This window comes from Microcaecilia unicolor, chromosome 14, assembly GCF_901765095.1.
Source record: "Microcaecilia unicolor chromosome 14, aMicUni1.1, whole genome shotgun sequence".
Taxonomy (NCBI): Eukaryota; Metazoa; Chordata; class Amphibia; order Gymnophiona; family Siphonopidae; genus Microcaecilia; species Microcaecilia unicolor.
Window position 1 is genome coordinate 7,100,522 of NC_044044.1, and position 20,804 is coordinate 7,121,325.

At 42.6% G+C, this 20,804-nt stretch overlaps 1 protein-coding gene across 1 annotated transcript in view; it reads left to right on the forward strand.

Annotated features, from left to right (window-relative positions):
- Nucleotides 1-20,804, forward strand: part of LOC115457560 (killer cell lectin-like receptor subfamily B member 1B allele B) — a 567,620-nt gene that overhangs the window by 393,388 nt on the left and 153,428 nt on the right. The gene's annotated exons all lie outside the window — the stretch shown is intronic.

Below are 20,804 nucleotides of genomic sequence, written 5' to 3' on the forward strand. Positions count from 1 at the left end.
AAGGAAACCCAAGCTGCTGAGATAAAAGTTCTCTCTGAAAAACTGGGGAAAATGGAGTTGGTGGAGCAAACTTTGATTAAAGAAAAGAACTTTGCTTTGAGGCGCATGGAGTTTCTGGAAAATCAAACTAAAAGACTCAATTTACGATTTATAAACTTTCCTAGATTACCATTGATTTCACCAATCCAAATGGTAAAGAAATACCTAGTTGATATTCTGGGAATGCCTGACAATTCATTGCCGCCAATTACACGTGCTTTTTACCTACAAGTTACTGGTAAAATACCAGATAATTTGAACTCTCAGGGTGCAATGAATTTGACAGGCTTCCTAGAATCATCACTAGAAGTGATTACACAAAGAACTACTTTGCTAGTTACATTTGCATTGGAAATGGATAGGAATGCTGTGCTAAAATTATCTTTGAGTCATTTAGATGCTATGTTTATGGGTTCAAAAATAAGAGTCTTTCCAGACTTATCAAGGGAAACGCAACAGAGACGTAAAATGTTTCTTTCTTTGCGACCCAGAGTCATTGCTCTGGGGGCTAATTTCCTTTAGAAGTTTCCCTGTATTTGCAGAATAATATTTCAGACAAAACAATTCCAGTTTTTTGATCCCAAACAATTGGAAAATTTCCTAGTAAGCAGAGAGGATATTTCTGTGCGAGTTTAGGACCATAATGTAACACTGTATGGCAGCTTTGAGTTAACCCTCCAGGCATGATACAAGTCTTGATTTAATGATGGAACATTTGTTTCTTTTTTTTTTTCTCTCCTTTTCTTAAATCTTGGATTGCTTACCTAAATTATGTGGCCGATAGAAAGAATTGATTTGTGGGGTTTCTTTTCTTTTTCCTTTGTTATATATAATAGTGAATGTTTTGTGTAATATCATTTTAAAATGAATATTATGATTTGTTTAAAAATTTAATAAAGATAAATTAAAAAAAAACAAACAAACCAATTTCTACAATTGGTTACACAAGGCTAGAGGGCTTTCACTGCAGCTCCCGCTGTGAGGATGGAGGTAAATCAACAATTTAAACCTCTCAGAGCACAGCAGGGGAGGCTTAGCCTGTCCAAGCCTCTTATACCGGGCGCCTATGCTTATTGGGTAATTTATGAGGTGGTGCTCTGTGATGGAAGGTGTATATAGGTGACTTCACATCTAGGGAACGCTGGAATATATCCTTCTAGGTGGGGCATATTCCCTAGGGTTACCATGTGTCAGGTTTTACCTGGACATGTCCTCTTTTTGAGGTCATGGACGGGCAACTGGGCGGGTTTTGCCAGCCTGCCTGTTTGTCCGGATATGTGGACAAACAGGTAGGCTGGCTGGCGGGACTAGTAGTGTCCTATCCTCCTCTCCCTTTACTGTACTGCCCTGGTGGTCTAGTGACCTCTTCAGGGCAGGAAAAAGCCCCCTCTTTGCTGCCCAGAGTGCCTGCAGACTGTTTCTTGCTGACTCCGGTCCCGGCGCTGATTCCAAATGGCCGCCGAGAGTTTAAGCAGCCTCACGAGACTTCTGCAGAAGTCTTGCAAGATCACTCTTGGTGGCCATTTTGAACTGGCGCCGGGACTGAAGTCAGCAAGAAACAGTCTGCAGCCATTCCGGGCAGGAAAGAGGGGGCTCTTTCCTGCCCCGAAGAGGTCACTAGACCACCAGGGCAGTAAGGTAAGGGGATGGGAGGATAGGACACCCTTAGGGGGGTGTGATGGGGGCGGGGTGTGTGTGAAAGGGGTGAGGCAGTATGTGACGGGGCAGGGTGGGTGTGGGGCATGTGTCCTCTTTTTGGGGGGAGCAAGTATGGTAACCCTAATATTCCCCGGGGGGGGGAGGGGAATGTGTGTGCTTTCCCTTCCTGCCCCCGTGACTATGGGTGGGGACTTGGTCTTTGCAGCTAAGAATCTTTCATTCTTTTATTTCTCCTTTCTCTCAGCGTTGCGTCCTTCATATGATAGTTTCTATGTATCATACTCTGTAGAACTGCCGAAGCTCAGAACCAGTGATATGTCCTGGTGAGGAACAAACTTTCCTTCCTGTTTTCCCTTTTCTCTGAGTTCAGACTGATACAACTACCAAAGTAACAGATGTTGGGTTTTGTGTGATTACTAATGTTTGCTACAGATACCAGCTCCTGTTGTAGTAAGTAATAAAACCTCCCTTTTCCTATCTTTTGGTCTCTGTCTGACTTTATTCTTCCTGAGAATAGCTCTAAACGCAACATTACAGAAGGGGTATTTGTGGATGTTTGGGGTTGGGGTTACGAAGGGGATTAAAAGGAAATGTGATTGGAAATTGAATGAGAAGGGTTATGGTGTGGGTTGTCACAATGTGGGAAGAGATGTCATCTGATGGGAATGGAGGTTAGGAGCTGTGTTTCTGGGGGTGGGTATGCCAGGGTGTGTGTGTAGGTGGATGGATTTCCAGATTTGTTCATTTTTGTGTGCATGTCTGAGGCATCTGATCTCTGGACTCATCAGAAGGCAGCTGGTTCACTAACCCCTGCACAGATCTCAGACACTTTGCCAGGGGTCTAAATACCTTGGGATGTAACCCTCAAGGAGTAACATCCACTGCTGTAAAGAAACTTAGAGAGATGTCACATTGCTACCACCAGAGTTTGTGTAAGTATTCAGAGCTGAGGTACCCCAAATAAATGAAGAAGGTTAGGGTACCCTTCTCTCCCCCACCCTGTTTCAAGCCTACATCCCTGCCATTTCGCTGTTCCTCCCATACAACTGTCTTTCTCTCTCATCCTGTTTTTTTCTCTGTTCCTTTCTTTGTCTATATTTCTCTCCTCGCTCTTCTCTCATTCTTTATCTCTTCACTCTCGCATTCTGTATCTTTTTCAATCCTTCTATATCTAGCTGTATGTCTCTTTCTCAGTCTTTCTTTGGTCTCTCTCCTTCTAGGTCTCTTTCTCTCCCTTTGTGCTTTCCAGTTATTAAAACATTCAAATGAACACATTTTCCTGCAAACACACCTACAGGTCCACTGTGTTCATAAAGTGTCCTAAGTGAAATAAAAATAGTCCCCCCGGCTCACTGCTCTTTCTGGCTCCCACTGTCTTCTGCCGTAACTTCACAGCTTCAGCATCAAACAGCTTTGCTGGGTGATTGACCAGGGACCTGAATAAAGCTACTGCAAATGCAGTGAATGTTCCAGAGAAGCCCTTGCCAAGCTGGCCAAACATCCTTCTGGTTTCTGTGAAACACTGTCACCCGCCCACTGTCCAGAGATGAAACATTGCTGAACGCTCCCTGCTTCTTCCAAGAGAAGGTCCTCCATCTCCCCTCTTCCTCTCTCTGGGGCCCTTTTATTAAGCTGCATAAGCTTCCGCACGTGCCCAATAGGTCATTACCACCTGGTTACCGCGTGAGACTTTACCGCTAGGTCAGTGGCTGGCGGTAAGGTCTCAGACCCAAAATGGACGCACGGCAACATAACACAACCAATATCTAAAAAACATAACAAATCAGGCACCTCTCAAACTCTTCATACGTCACTTATCCTGGGAAGAGCCATGTTTTTAATTTACTTTCAAGCTGTTACATACATGTAGATTTATAAGCATATGCACTGTTTATAGATATATTTCCTGCTGCTGTACATACATTTAACTGTTCTATAGGTAGACTGTCTGGAATGCTACTGATTGTTACTGCACAAGTTTTAATGAATATTTCCAAGCATCTCGTATCAGATCCTTACTAACTTGATTCAGAACAGGTGGCCGAGTGGGTGAGGGTGTGTGCATCTTGGGGAGTTGGGACGAAAGTGGTACCAGGGATGAGTTTGGGGTAGTGTGTGAAGAAGGAGTGGTAATGTGGGAGAATTGAGGGATGTGATGGGAAAAGGTGTCAAGGCACGAATTAATTGTGGGATGGGAAGAGCTGTCAGATGGGTGGTATTTCAGGGATGGATGTAAAAGGATGTATGGTGAGGGTTGGAAAGGGTTGTCAGTGTGTATGTGTTTGGAGTGGAGTGGGAGGGGATGTCAGGCATCAGTGTGTGTTTTGGGGTGGGATGTCAGTGTGTGTGTGTGTGTTGGAGGATGGACTGTCACTACTGTAAGGAAACTTGCAACATTGTCACACTGCTATCACCAGACGTACCCCTATAAAGGAGAAGGTTGGGATACCCTTCTTGGCCCTCATATCACTGCTTCCCTTCACTCAGTCTCAACCTGACCCCATCCCTGCCTTTTCCCTGTTCCTCCCATCCAATCCCCACGACCCCCCTCCTTTATCCATCTTATTCTCTCTCATCAGGGGACTCTCAATGAAATCACATAAAAATACTTTTAAACAAATAGGAAGAAATATTTTTTTCACTTAATGAATAGTTAAGCTCTGGAACTCGCTGCCGGTGGATGTGGTAACGGTGGTTAGCATACCTGGGTTTAAAAAAGGTTTGGAAAAGTTCCTGGAGGAAAAGTCCGTAGTCTGCTCTTGAGATAGACATGAGGAAGCCACTGCTTGCCCCGTGATTCATAGTATGGAGTGTTGCTACTAACTGGGTTTCTGTCAGGTACTTGTGACCAGGATTGGCCACTGTTGGAAACAGGATACTGGGCTAGATGGACCTTCGATCTGCCCCCGTATGGCTGTTCTTATGTTCTTCTCTTATCATCTGGTATCTTGCCTTACTTCTCTCTTCTTTTTTTCCATCTATTTTGTATCGCTCTTGCTTGTTTCCCTCTCTAACTCTTCATGTCTCTGCCACTCTGTTCCTCCATATCTAGTTCTTTCTCCCCCTGCCTTTTCCTTCTTCTGCCCCTTCGGTCATTTTCCCCCACCCTTTTGTGCTTTCCAGTTATTGAAAACATTCAGAGGAACACATTTTCTGGTCCACTGTATTAAAAAAAGTGGCCTAGGTAAATGAAACCAGCCCTCCTCCCCCCCCCCCCCCCCCCTTCCTGACTCCCACTGTCTTCCGCCCTTATCTCTCACCATCAGCATCAAACAGCTTTACTAAATGATTGACCAGGGACCTCATCACAAGCTGGTCAAACATCCTTCTGGTTTCCATGAAACACTGTCACAACACACGCACACTCACACATGGGTATTTTTAGAATCACAGATACAGAAATATTAATTCTGCTGTTAAACACATTTCGACCAGAAGAGGGAAAGACACAACCAATAATCCTCAGAATCCTGAAGTTGTTTGATGCAAAAGCTTCAGCATGTCAAGGGAAGTCATCTATCAGAGACCTTTGGCTTATCCCAAAAATTGCTTTGTTTTATTACAAAAAAATAGAATCAATGAAACACTAAATAGGAAATTTAAAAAATGATGTATCTATCAGAACTTCATGAAGTAGAAAAGCCAAGCAAGACAAAAAACCCTTCCCTTGACATGTTGAAGCTGAGGATTTTTGGCTATGTCATTCCCTCTGTTTTTGGTTGAAATTTGTGACACCATAGTTTGTTTAATTTGGTTAACAACAGAATTAGGTTTTTTTTTGTTGGTATTTGTGGTATTTTGTCTGTTGTTCCCTGTTTTTGATTTGACCTGTGATTATATTTTAAGAATCACTCATGCTGGTCAACAACACTGTGAGAGCTCCTCTTATGAGGGGGGGGGGGCGGCGGTGGGAAGGTGAGGGGCAAAGGAGGCACTGCACTAAATAAAAGTACAATTTCAGTGATTAAATTATGTGGAAATAAGCTGAAGGATGGTGATTCCTTTTTATTGGACTAACAATGTATCTTTGCCAAGCTTTCTCGAGTAATCCACGCCTCATCAGGTCCAATAAAAATATTCACAACTTGTTTGTTGATGTTTGTTGGTTGAGCCTTATTTCCACATATATAACGTCAACCATAATTCTTTGCAGTAGAAATAGGAACAGTCACGGTTCAGGAAAGATGAGCCTCTTGGGCTGCATCCGAGTTGGCATTACCTGATCAACCTGAAGGTTAATCGGGCCCTGACTGGTGGCAAGCAAGGCACAAGACGAGGCACAGTAGGCAACCAGAGTCTCGACTAACAGGAACAGAAGACAAGGCTAGAACTGGAAGGCAGGATTGGACCTGGTAGACAAAGCTGGAGCAAGGCAGGAAGCAGGGCAGGAGTGGGACTGGAAACAAAGTGCGGTAAGGTTGGAGCCAACAAGACCAAACAGAGGCAGGGCTAGAGACAAGACAGGAACAGGCTGAGGCAAGTCTGGAGACAAGGCAGGGCTGGAGTGCAACACGCACGCTAGATACCACTAGGAGACAAAGCATGAAGGAGCCATGGTTCCTTATAAGGGCCCTCACTACTGATGTCACGATCTCTGGTGCCCCAGAATGAGGCTTGGAACACAATGAAAGAAACAGTAGGAGCACCAGAATGAGGCTAGAATACTGGAACATCAGAGTGAGACTTGGATAATCTCTGGAATGAGGCTTGGAGCATAGTCAAACAGGAAAACCATCAGCAAAGGCATCAGTACAGGAGGGATACAGCACCAGGGAGACAGTTTGGAGAAGCTGTGGAGCCCGACCAGCAGAAGGAAAGGTGAGTTGGAACATGGGTGCACAGCCACGGTTGTGACATGAAGAAGCTGAGAACTGTAAATCCTGTCCACTTGACTCAATTTAATTCCTGGTGCAGGGCCACAGACCCCCTGGTAATCCTTGATTTTCCCTTCACTGTTTTGCTGCTGAAGATCCTCTGTGTCCATCCCAAGCTTTCTTGAATTCTTTCACCATTTTAACCTTCATTGAATCTCCTAAGAGGCTCCCCCATGTGTTCGCCTCCCTTTCCATGAAGAAATATTGTCTCTTAGATTCCATTCTACTAAAGAATGCTTCTTGTGGAGCATTTATATCTTTAAGGTGTTTGAATGTCCCTATCCTATTCTGTCTCTTGTTTGGCAGGATTCACTCAATGGTCTCTGAGAGAAAGGAAGACATGAGCTTGATTTCTGAAGGACGGAGAGAGGAGGAACCAGTGTATCAAGGTATCCCAGTCATCCCATCCTCTACCTAGAGTTGACCAAAGTAGAGCATTGAAGGTAACTCACTCATCCCAGTCACTCCATGACTTGACCACTATGTAGGTCACCAAAGGTCTTCAAGGCCAGGCTGACCCAGCCCTTGTTTAGCCTCTGATGTATTGCTGTTTGATCCTTATTGCCTTAGAGGAGCTACAAGTTTATAAATGAACTGGAGTAAATTCAGGTCGAACTCATCTTGTTCCTGATACCATCAGGCCTAACTCATCTTGTTTCTGATACCATGCAGTCACTGCTAATGTTACCTACATAATACAGTACTATAATGATGGCCAAAGTAAGCAGCTGAACATCACCATTCTTGTCATGGATTTAAGCACTTCCAACCCACCACTAATGCCCCTAAACTAGGCTAAGTCCATCATCACCTCTATAGTTGACGACCTAATGTATGTCACAATCCAATTTACTACTCAGGAACCTTCATGCAATACCATAAATTATTCTTCTTTACCATGTATGTATGCACATGGTGTATATATATATATATATATATATATACACCATGATTTGTTCCATATACGTTATGTTCCATGTATGTTATCATGTATGTATGCACCTTAACACAATACCATTTGTAACTCTGTTACCCGGAAATGGCAACCGCCATAACGGCAAATGTAGGTATGCAACTTAACGCAATACCACTTGTAATTATGTTACCCGGAAATGGCAACCGTCATTACGGCAAATGTAAGCCACATTGTGCCTGCAAATTGGTGGGAAAATGTGGGATACAAATGCTACAAATAAATAAATCACTGCAGTCACCAATCTCAGGTTCTTCCATCATCTACCAGGTCTAACTTCCTACATCCATCTGTTCTAATCTCAAACCCAGTTCCTCTCCCCTTCCCCCAACTGATTACTATGGCCACCAGTCTCAGCAGGTCCCTAAGAATGAAAAGATTTTTAAGATACATATTGCCTGATAGTATTTAACCTGTTCATTGCTAACCAGATTATCCTAAAACACTTCAGAATGAACCCACAAAAATGCATGAAAGCAGAACTGGTGGGAGAGACAGCAACGAGTGATGGGCACATGTGGAGGAAGTGTATAAGAGCATCAAGAACCCAGAAGTGAGTTATGACATTTCCATTCCTTTCCTAATAATATCTTGTGTAAACAAAACTGAGGATGCTATAATGCCTTTGTATCGCTCCATGGTGCAACTGCACCTCAAATATTATGTTCAATTCTGGTCGCTGCATCTCAAAAAAGATATAGTGGAATTAGAAAAGGTGCAGAGAAGGGCAACGAAAATGATAAAGGGGATGGGACGACTTCCCTCTGAGGAAAGGCTAAATCGGCTAGGGTTCTTCAGCTTGGAGAAAAGGCGGCTGAGGGGAGATATGATAGAGGTCTATAAAATAATGAGTGGAGTTGAACGGGTAGATGTGAATAATTTGTTTACTCATTCCAAAAATACTAGGACTAGGGGGCATGTGATGAAGCTACAAAGTAGTAAATTTAAAACGAATCGGAGAAAATGTTTCTTCACTCAATGTGTAATTAAACTCTGGAATTCATTGCCAGAGAATGTAGTAAAGGAGGTTAGCTTAGCGGAGTTTTAAAAAGGTTTGGACGGCTTCCTAAAGGAAAAGTCCATAGACCATTATTAAATGGACTTGGGGAAAATCCACTATTTCTGGGGTAAGCAGTATAAAATGATTTGTATATTTTTGGGATCTTGCCGGGTATTTGTGACCTGGATTGGCCACTGTTGGAAACAGCATGCTGGGCTTGATGGACCTTTGGTCTGTCCCTGTGTGGCAATACTTACAGTGGGGGAAATAAGTATTTGATCCCTTGCTGATTTTGTAAGTTTGCCCACTGACAAAGACATGAGCAGCCCATAATTGAAGGGTAGGTTATTGGTAACAGTGAGAGATAGCACATCACAAATTAAATCCGGAAAATCACATTGTGGAAAGTATATGAATTTATTTGCATTCTGCAGAGGGAAATAAGTATTTGATCCCTCTGGCAAACAAGACCTAATACTTGGTGGCAAAACCCTTGTTGGCAAGCACAGCGGTCAGACGTCTTCTGTAGTTGATGATGAGGTTTGCACACATGTCAGGAGGAATTTTGGTCCACTCCTCTTTGCAGATCATCTCTAAATCATTAAGAGTTCTGGGCTGTCGCTTGGCAACTCGCAGCTTCAGCTCCCTCCATAAGTTTTCAATGGGATTAAGGTCTGGTGACTGGCTAGGCCACTCCATGACCCTAATGTGCTTCTTCCTGAGCCACTCCTTTGTTGCCTTGGCTGTATGTTTTGGGTCATTGTCGTGCTGGAAGACCCAGCCACGACCCATTTTTAAGGCCCTGGCGGAGGGAAGGAGGTTGTCACTCAGAATTGTACGGTACATGGCCCCATCCATTCTCCCATTGATGCGGTGAAGTAGTCCTGTGCCCTTAGCAGAGAAACACCCCCAAAACATAACATTTCCACCTCCATGCTTGACAGTGGGGACGGTGTTCTTTGGGTCATAGGCAGCATTTCTCTTCCTCCAAACACGGCGAGTTGAGTTCATGCCAAAGAGCTCAATTTTTGTCTCATCTGACCACAGCACCTTCTCCCAATCACTCTCGGCATCATCCAGGTGTTCACTGGCAAACTTCAGACGGGCCGTCACATGTGCCTTCCGGAGCAGGGGGACCTTGCGGGCACTGCAGGATTGCAATCCGTTATGTCGTAATGTGTTACCAATGGTTTTCGTGGTGACAGTGGTCCCAGCTGCCTTGAGATCATTGACAAGTTCCCCCCTTGTAGTTGTAGGCTGATTTCTAACCTTCCTCATGATCAAGGATACCCCACGAGGTGAGATTTTGCGTGGAGCCCCAGATCTTTGTCGATTGACAGTCATTTTGTACTTCTTCCATTTTCTTACTATGGCACCAACAGTTGTCTCCTTCTCGCCCAGCGTCTTACTGATGGTTTTGTAGCCCATTCCAGCCTTGTGCAGGTGTATGATCTTGTCCCTGACATCCTTAGACAGCTCCTTGCTCTTGGCCATTTTGTAGAGGTTAGAGTCTGACTGATTCACTGAGTCTGTGGACAGGTGTCTTTCATACAGGTGACCATTGCCGACAGCTGTCTGTCATGCAGGTAACGAGTTGATTTGGAGCATCTACCTGGTCTGTAGGGGCCAGATCTCTTACTGGTTGGTGGGGGATCAAATACTTATTTCCCTCTGCAGAATGCAAATAAATTCATATACTTTCCACAATGTGATTTTCCGGATTTAATTTGTGATGTGCTATCTCTCACTGTTACCAATAACCTACCCTTCAATTATGGGCTGCTCATGTCTTTGTCAGTGGGCAAACTTACAAAATCAGCAAGGGATCAAATACTTATTTCCCCCACTGTATGTACTTAAGTTCTGCTCCATGGAAAATTATACATCAGCTATGTTTTAAGAAAGGGGGATGCGGTCAGAGGTGTGAACTGCTACACAGAGAAAACAAAAACTTAAAGAGATAGTGAGGAAAAAAAAACTTGTAGCAGTATTTACTTTCTAGAGTTATTACAATGAAATTCATCTGTATAATACCAGTCCTGAAATAGCAGGCCTGGCACCTCTAGGAGTGGTCAGGTCATGGGATGGACACAAGAATAGAGAGCCTGCCACCTCTAGGAGTAAATATCAGTGTACTGCATGGTTATATGTTTAATATACAGTACTGGTAACTGGGCTTCATAAAGAGCTTTATAAAACACACTTCCGCCATGGGAAGGACTGACCAATCATGCCAGAGATTAGTGAGTCTGAAGGAAGCAGTGAAACAGATTTAGCACATCTGATGTCACAGACTTCCTTCTCTGGGGGAACATGAGCCAGCCTGACTCTGTTTATGTATAAGGGACAGAGTCTCTGTCCGGGCACTGAAGTGGTCACTTGTGGTATCCAAGCAGGGCAGATGACAGGAGAGGTGCTTTACGCTGATCTAAAGCTCCCTGGCTCTTCCTCCTCCTCCCACCCTACACACCATGCAAGGGGGCAACGTAAGTGGTTTCCTCAACCTTCTCCTTTCCAAAATGTGATGTGTGACTCTTATGTGATTTACAGACTGGAGATTAAGACTTATGACTTTCATTTTGGGGGTTTTTAAATATATGTATTTTGTGTAGTTGTGGTGGTCCTGGAAAAACTGGACTTTTGCACTGGAGCAAAGTTGCTAATATATAGATTTTATTGTGGGCAATTCTGGTCGCCGCATCTTAAAAAAGATGTAGTGGAATTAGAAAAGTACAGAGAAGGGCGACAAAAATGATAAAGGGGATGGGACGACTTCCCTATGAGGAAAGGCTAAAGCGGCTAGGGCTCTTCAGCTTGGAGAAAAGGTGGCTGAGGGAGATATGATAGAGGTCTATAAAATAATGAGTGGAGTTGAACGGGTAGATGTGAAGTGTCTGTTCATGCTTTCCAAAAATACTAGGACTAGGGGGCATGCGATGAAGCTACAATGTAGTAAATTTAAAACGAATCGGAGAAACTTTTTCTTCACTCAAAGTGTAATTAAATTCTGGAATTCGTTGCCAGAGAATGTGGTAAAGGCGGTTAGCTTGGCAGAGTTTAAAAAGGGGTTAGACGGTTTCCTAAAGGACAAGTCCATAAACCATTATTAAATGGACTTGGGGAAAATCCACTATTTCTGGGATAAGCAGTATAAAATGTTTTGTACTTTTTCAGGATCTTGCAGGGTATTTGTGACCTGGATTGGCCACTGTTGGAAACAGGATGTTGGGTGTGATGGACCTTTGGTCTGTCCAAGTGTGGGAATACTTATGCACTTATTTAATTCCACCCTCTCTGTGAAAAAATACTTCCTGACATTACTACTATGTTGACCCCGCTGAAGCCTCAATTCATGTCCTGTCAGAGAAATAAGCCTTGTTTTGAGAGTATTAGGGTATCAGTGCACATGTAACTAGTCAAGTCTTTTCATGATGAGTATAAGAATAGCCATATTTATTATTTATGACATTTATATACCACATTATCTCAAATAGGATTCAATGTGTATATGTTCAACGTGGTTCACAAAAGTAGAACTGGCAAGGCGTTCTGATTACATAGAACAAAGTATGTGTGTGTATATGTATGTATTTGTAGCATTTGTATCCCACATTTTCCCACCTATTTTCAGGCTCAATGTGGCTTACATTGTTGCATATTGGTGATCACCAATTCCGGAAAAGAGAAATACATAGTTAAGATAGAGGTGACAGAGCATAACATGAAATCCTGATCATATAACATGTTTGTAATAAATAGGATAGAATGTGTATATGGACAGAGTTGTTGTTATGGTCCATCAAGCCCAGTATCCTGTTTCCAACAGTGGCCAATCCAGGTCACACAAGTAAATAGTAACAACATTCCATGCTACCAATCCCAGGGCAAGCAGTTGCTTCCCCATGTCTATCGCAATAGCAGACTATGGACTTTTCCTCCAGGAACTTGTCCAAACCTTTAAACCCAGATACACTAACCACTGTTACCACCTCCCCCGGCAAAGAGTTCCAGAGCTTAACTATTCATTGAGTGAAAAAAAATATCTCCTCCTATTTGTATCCATGTCATTTCATTGTGTATACTCTAATCTTTGTACTTTTTGAACAAGTAAAATAAATTGATTTACTTCCTCTTTTTCTACACAGAATTTTGTAGTCCTCGATCATATCCTCCCCTCATCTGTCTCTTTCCAAGCTGAAGAGCCCTAACCTCTTTAGCCTTTCCTCATATGGGAGGAGTTTCATCCCCTCTATCATTTTGGTTGCTCTTCTAATTCCGCTATATCTTTTATGAGCTACAGTGACAAGACTTGAATGCAATACTGGTTTCTAAAGTTTTGGCAAATTAAATTTCTCCTGTAATTGCTTCTAGTTTAAATTTGTATCAACCGTCAAGGTCATTGAGATCTGCTTCTTAATCTGTTTTAGATGTTCCATCATTTAAGAAGGTCTATCTTGTTGCGTAAAGAAACTCAAACTTCTATATTGCAGGGCCAAGTTAGTGGAATTGTTTACCTGAAGAAATGAGACTTATGTACATAAGTACATAAGTATTGCCATACTGGGAAAGACCAAAGGTCCATCGAGCCCAGCATCCTGTTTCCAACAGTGGCCAATCCAGGTCACAAATACCCGGCAAGATCCCAAAAATGTACAAAACATTTTATACTGCTTATCCCAGAAATAGTGGATTTTCCCCAAGTCCATTTAATAATGGTCTATGGACTTTTCCTTTAGGAAGCCGTCCAAACCTTTTTTTAAACTCTGCTAAGCTAACCGCCTTTACCACATTCTCTGGCAACAAATTCCAGAGTTTAATTACATGTTGAGTGAAGAAAACGTTTCTCCGATTCGTTTTAAATTTACTACATTGTAGCTTCATCGCATGCCCCCTAGTCCTAGTATTTTTGGAAAGCGTGAACAGACTCTTCACATCTATCCATTCAACTCCACTCATTATTTTATAGACCTCTATCATATCTCCCCTCAGCTGCCTTTTCTCCAAACTGAAGAGCCCTAGCCACTTTAGCCTTTCCTCATAGGGAAGTTGTCCCATCCCCTTTATTTTTTTCATCTCCCTTCTCTACACCTTTTCTAATTCCACTATATCTTTTTTGAGATGCGGCAACCAGAATTGAACACAATATTTGAGGTGCGGTCGCACCATGGAGCGATACAAAGGCATTATAACATCCTCATTTTTGTTTTCCATTCCTTTCCTAACAATATCTAACATTCTATTTGCTTTCTTAGCCGCAGCAGCACACTGAGCAGAAGGTTTCAACGTATCATCAACGACGACACCTAGATCCCTTTCTTGGTCCGTGACTCCTTACGTGGAACCTTGCATGACGTAGCTATAATTCGGGTTCCTCTTTTCCACATGCATCACTTTGCACTTGCTCACATTAAACGTCATCTGCCATTTAGACACCCAGTCTCGTAAGGTCCTCTTGTAATTTTTCACAATCCTCCCGTGATTTAATGACATTGAATAACTTTGTGTCATCGGCAAATTTAATTACCTCACTAGTTACTCCCATCTCTAGGTCATTTATAAATATGTTAAAAAGCAGCGGTCCCAGCACAGAGCCCTGGGGAACCCCACTATCTACCCTTCTCCATTGAGAATACTGACCATTTAACCCTACTCTCTGTTTTCTATCTTTTAACCCGTTTTTAATCCACAATAGAACACTACCTCCTATCCCATGACTCTCCAATTTCCTCTGGTGTCTTTCATGAGGTACTTTGTCAAACGCCTTCTGAAAATCCAGATACACAATATCAACCGGCTCCCCTTTATCCACGTGTTTGTTCACCCCTTCAAAGAAATGTAGTAGATTGGTGAGGCAAGATTTCCCTTCACTAAATCCATGTTGACTTTTTTTGCTCATTTTCAAAGCACTTAGCCTCCCAAAGTGCTTTGAAAATGAAGCCGTTGGTCTCATTAATCCATGCTTTTGAATATGCTCTGTACTTTTATTCTTAATAATAGTCTCTACCATTTTGCCCGGCACCGACGTCAGACTCAGCGGTCTATAATTTCCTGGATCTCCTCTGGAACCTTTTTTAAAAATCGGCGTTACATTGGCCACCCTCCAATCTTCCAAAATTCAAATTATGAGGAATTTGAATAATTTTTAAAAAGCTTTAAAGACCTTATTGCTTCAGCGAGTGTTCAATCGTATCTCAGGATAAGAATTTCTGATATTTATTGTTACTCTCACATTTTTATGTCTTAATTTGGATCATGTTTTTGTGTTGATTTATGTGAGTTTTATAACGTATTTATTCATTGTATAGTATTTGATAATGGATATTTTTTGTACTCTGCTCAAAATTGAAGACAGTGCAGACTAGAAATTTTTAAATAAATAAAGGTGAGGTTGCACCATGGAGTGATACAGAGGTGTTATAATATTCGTGGTCTTATTCACCATCCCTTTCCTAAGAATTACTAGCATCCTGTTTGCTTTCTGGCCGCCACCACACACTAGCATATTATCTACAATGACACCTAGAACTTTCTCTAGGAAGTGTTCAGCCCTGTGTGCTCCACATGCATTATCTGAACCAGCAGGTAACTCCTCTCATAAGAGTAAAGGCTCAAGAGATTAGGGCTCTTCAGCTTGGGTTGGGGGGGGGGGATATAATAGAGGTCTATAAAATCCTGAGTAGTGTAGAACGGGTAAAAATGAGTCAATTCTTTACTCTTTCAAAAAGTACTAAGACTAGGGGACTTTCAATTAAATTACTTTTAAATACTTTTAAAACAAATAGGAGAAAATATTTTTTTCACTCAACAAATAGTGAACCTCTGGAACTCATTGCCAGATGATGTGGTAACAGCGGTTAGCATATCTGAGTTTTAAAAAGGCTTGGACAAGTTCCTGGAAGAAAAGTCCATAATCGGCTTTTAAGATAGACCTGCTGAAAACCACTACTTATCCCTGGGATCAGTAGCATGGAATCTTGCTACTCTCTGAAATTTTGGAATCTTGCTACTTTTTGGGATTGTGCCAGGTACTTGTGACCTTGAAGTGGCCACTTTTCGAAGTAGGATATTGGGCTAGATGGACCATTGGTCTGACCCTGTACATCTGTTCTTGTGTTCTTATCTAAGATTAATCTCTCAGCCATGGAAGGAATCAGAACCTCTTCCTGAGGGTGTATCCATTGTGTAGTCTAAATCTACAGCATTCAACCAAGGTTTATATCATTCTTATGATCTGTCCATCGACTGTAACGCTAACCAAAGTTCCACAGAGTCCTTCAAACTGGACTCTGATATTACAAGTTTTTAAAAAATGAAACAATTTTACAACTAAGTCAGTATGATCATCTTTTAAACATTTGCTTTCCAACTGAACCCTCACAGTCAAACAGCGTCACCAGTGGATCTGGGATTAGAACTCACCTGTAACCAGTCTGTCACGCTTCACCCACTATGTTGCATTTCATGCACCGAAAGTTTTATGATTTGTCTTCCATTTCATGTTTTAACCCTTTGTTTTTGTTTTGTTTTTTTACAGCTGTGCCTCGGTGGTATCGTTCGGCTTTCAGATTAAGTGGAGCCCTTAATGTTATTCTGCTCCTGGTTGTGGTTTCTCTAAGTGTATTATTCAGTAAGTGTTACATTCTGATTTCTGACCCCATGAGGAGCACCTTGTAAAACCAGTTGGCGAGGGGGTAAAACATCCAGATAAATTTCAGTGAATATTCAGTGAATATATCTGATTAATGTTACAATAGCTCTTTGGCCTATCAGTGCTGACCAACTAAAGATAAACTTCGTCCCATGGATGCCCCCAGTGCAGTTTTTTATTATCTGGATACATTTAACCAATGAAGACACTTTTGAGGACACCATGGAAATGTTGGTTAAAAACATCTCTGTGATTGTTTCCTGAGCTAATTTGAATTTTTTTAAAGTTGATTAGGCAGAAGACCAATATTGTTTGGTTTGGAGATTTTGACTCCATACCTAAAAATATTTTGCAACTTGCTACAGGTAAAATCTTAAGGACTACAAATATGTCTAAAGTCTTGGGTATTATACTAGACTTGAGATTACATTTTTGAAGAGCAGATTACTACCCTCATCAAAAAATGTAACTTTCGTTTACGCCAGCTAAGAGTGATTCAGTCTAGTCTTAGTACTGAAAGTTTTAGGCTGTCCTTTTGTGCCTTATCTCAACTATTGTAAACACAGCTGCTATATTGATCTTTAAAGTATCTTTTTCTGTTGTCCTCAGCAAGGGTGTGTGTTTCAATCTGTTTATCAGCATACTTTAGCATTTCAAGATGTGAAGCTTGCAAAAATGCTTTTAAAAAGGAAGCGGGGCACCGCAGGCAGCCATCGGCTGTCAGCTGTGCATCCACTGCTTCCTCTCACCTCTGACATCACTGCCCCTGGAGTAGAACCCCGGAGGAGCGCACAGCGCAGCGACATGAGAGGAGGAGTGGATGCACAGCTGACAGCCGATGGCTGCCTGCGGTGCCACGCTTCCTTTTTAAAATCTTTTTTGCAGGTTCAATTTGGGTTTTTTTGTTTTTGTATCGGACGGAGGGGGAGCGGCGCTGAGCTGATGTCGGGCAGAGGGGGGAGCGGAGGTGACCTGTGGGGGGGGGGGTGGAGGGTGGAGCAGTGGCTGGTGCGACCTCTGGGGGTGGGTGGAGGGGGGGAGCGGTGGCAACCTGTGGGGGGGGGTGAGAGACGGCGACCTCAGGGGGGCGTGTGGAAGGGTTGAAACTGTGCCTCCAATGTTCTGATCGCTGCTGTGTGGTGATTGGGCACTTTCGCTGCTGATGCACCCGGAAGTGGGAGGCGTCAAAAGAAGCATGAATGCCTCAAGGCTTGTGTCCACACAGTCAGCTTCAGAACGTTGGAGGTGCGTTTTATTATATAGGATGTTTCTCCAGAAGGAAAAGTCTTTATTACTTACCAATTATAGGTGATAACAAGGCAATAAGATGATAACGCTGTTACAAATAGCTACAAAGGTTATAGACGCCATTCCGTTATATGGATTTCCCCAGCACCTAGGCCTTATCAAAGTATTATCTTAATCTCAACACCCCCCCCCCCCCCCCAAACTGTAAACACACTCTAAGTATACATGGATATGTCGAATTGATGGCACCAACTCTCTGTCAGGGAGGGGGGAAAAGTGCTCCTTAGGAGTCAGCGTGACCCAGCTTACAGTTCTCAGCAAAAGTATAGAAATTACTGCTCTAAGGCCTCTGGCTACACAAAATGCTGAAACAGAGCTTTTTAGCCAGAAAGATGCAGCTCTCAGTAAAAGTAGAAAAGTTTGAGCCTTATAGTTATGCAGTTCATAGGTCATAAATGACCTGTCAGTGGTCAGAAAAGAGCAAATCAATTCACCCTGCAGTAACCGTACACAGCACTGCCCAATTACCGCTGGGTACACTCCAGCACTCAAAAATAAATATATTTTTGTAGCACCAGATATGATGATGTTCTAGGGGTGGGAAGTACCTCCGGCCTGCTGCAGTAGCCCAGTGGTACTTCCTGTTTAGCAAGTGGTAACCCTGTGTTGGGCTTACCACAGCTTACTAAAAGGGGCCCTTAATAAACTAATTTATAGTAATAGTTGTTTGCAAATCACATTGAGTCACTGTGATAAGATCTGGTTCACAAACTGAGCAAAACTTTGCAGCAATGCTATTTAATTCAATGTTCCATCAAGGTCTGCAAAGGAGTCCTCTGCCCCAGTTCCTGCCATCAAGGGAGGTGCACATTGAATATTGCAGTTTCAATCGTGAGCGGCAGGCCAGTTGTGTGGGATTCCCAGAGGTCCTTCCTGTCCCAACTAGAACTGCAACATTGCTGCATCATTCCTGAAGGCAGGACCTTGTGCAGTTAGGAAAGCCACATTTAGAATAGCTCAATATAAGACATAATTTAGCCGTGGAGAAATCAGTGCAAATACCTTAAAAGTTTAAAACATTAACACATGCTTTATCCAGCCTAAGCCCCTCTACGGACACTTGAACAAAGTTTTGCCCAGGTTTCAAACTATTCTCATGGAACATGGGTACAAAAGTCCCTGTGTACTTGTTTCTATAGGACATTTCCCACAACCTGGTGTTTTCTTGGCTGTTTTGCTTGACTGGTATTGCACTGAAGGAGATTCGGGCTTAGGAATATGTATTTGTTGGAAATAATTCCTCCCTCCTCCCCCCCACATAAATATATGCCCTAACCCCACTTCTAAATATATATATTTATTTATTGCATTTGTATCCCACATTTTCCCACCTATTTGCAGGCTCAATGTGGCTTACATCGTACCGTGAAGGCATTCGCCAGCTCCGGTATAGAAACAAATACAGAGTGATGTTATAGTCTTATAAGGTTTCTAGATATAGACACAGTTAGGAATAGTAGAGAGGGAGAGCTTATAGTATTCATTATAAGGTTTGTTTAAGTTGTGTTGCAGAGATTTAGGCCCTTAAGTTGGGTCCGTAGGGTATGCCTTTTCGAACAGGTGGGTCTTTAATGCTTTCTGGAAATTAAGGTGGTCATACGTTGTTTTCACAGCTTTTGGTAATGCATTCCACAATTGTGTACTTATGTAGGAGAAGCTGGATGCCTAAAGTGATTTATATTTGAGTCCTTTGCAACTGGGGTAATGGAGATTTAAGTAAGTTCTTGTAGGTCTGACTGCATTTCTGGTTGGGGTGCTCTATGAGGTCAGTCATGTATCATGGGGCTTCGCCGTAGATAATTTTATGGGCCAGGGTGCAGACTTGAAAGCTATGCGTTCCTTGATTGGGAGCCAGTGCAGCTTCTCCCGGAGGGGTTTGGCGCTTTCGAATCGCGTTTTCTTTTCTTTTTTTGAATAACATGGACTATTTTAAAATAAATGCCAAAATAAATAATTTCAGTATGCACACCCTTAGAACATGGCTTAGACCCAGGACTCAGAACCAACTATGTTCTATGTTCCGTCCCTGTAAGTGGCAGCTCAAGAATGGGTCTGGTTGGAGCAGCTCAGAGTTTGTTCCAGGGTCTGTCTTTCTGTCCCTTTACTCAGAGGGAAAGAAAGAAGGACCAAATACAGTATATAAAGAATAAAAAACATAGAAATATTTACAGAGAGGAAAGAGACACCCTGAGAAAAAAAAGAGAATGAGTGGAGAAAAGGACAGAGAGAAACAGAAAACATTAGAAAGAGAGAGTGAGAGGTTTTTCCTATTGGTCTCATATTCTGCTCAGTGACTTTCCTGTGTCCTTTTCTCTTGTCACAGGTTCCCAGTGTTCCCAGCAAGAAGGTCAGGTCCAATTAACTCCATCCAGTAGTGTGAACGACACAGCAGGTACTTCTGCTCAGAGGGTTGCACCTGGGGAAGCAGCTAACACTGAATTGAGAGAGTCACTGATTCTTCTGGGAGAGAATTTGTGTCACTCATTACTGGGAGTGTCCGTGTGCCACATCTTCTGTCTCTTAGCTAAACTTATAACATCCCTGAAACATGGATCTGGCGCTGGAAGTGACCCTGTCACACTGCCTCTATGATTCTTGTACAATGGTATCTAAAGCCCTGGGTGAAACTTCAACTGTATGATTCCCTTTCCCCATGAAGTGACTCAAGGTCCCCCACCTCCTTCTGGGACTCCAGCTGCCATAAAAGTGTCCTCAGCGCACAGGAAAGACCTGTGCTACTGATACCACAGGCCACTTTGTAGCACAGCTTAGTAAAAGAGTCCCAAAGGCATAAGAGAAGATTAAAAAATACCACGATTGGAGTGCAGCTGTTGTGTTAGACCACTTGACTATACAGAAATAAAGTTTAACAAATGAAAATAAAACAAGAAAAGGACTATAAGCTGATACTGAGACCTAAAACCCCATTTCTCAAGCCAGGGGTCGGCTTCTTTTATTGATTAAGTTTTATTTGTAAAGGTTTGAGAAGCGCTGCCCTAATCCCACTAAATCCATTAATAGTGCAGTTTTAGTGCCACTGTGTGGTTGTTATATAGAACTGCAACTCCATCCTATATAATAAAAGGCACCTCCAACATTCTGAAGCTGACTGCATGGCTGAGGCATTCCTGCTCTCTGTATCCATCTCCTGAATTGACATCACGTACTTCTGGGTTCCTCACAAGCAGAAGTGACCAACCACACAAGGTTTCTCGGCTTCAGAATGTTGGAGGTGCATTCTATTAAATAGGATTGGTCAGTTCCTTGAAGCACAGCCAGAGCTCAGCGTCCTGCACAGTAACG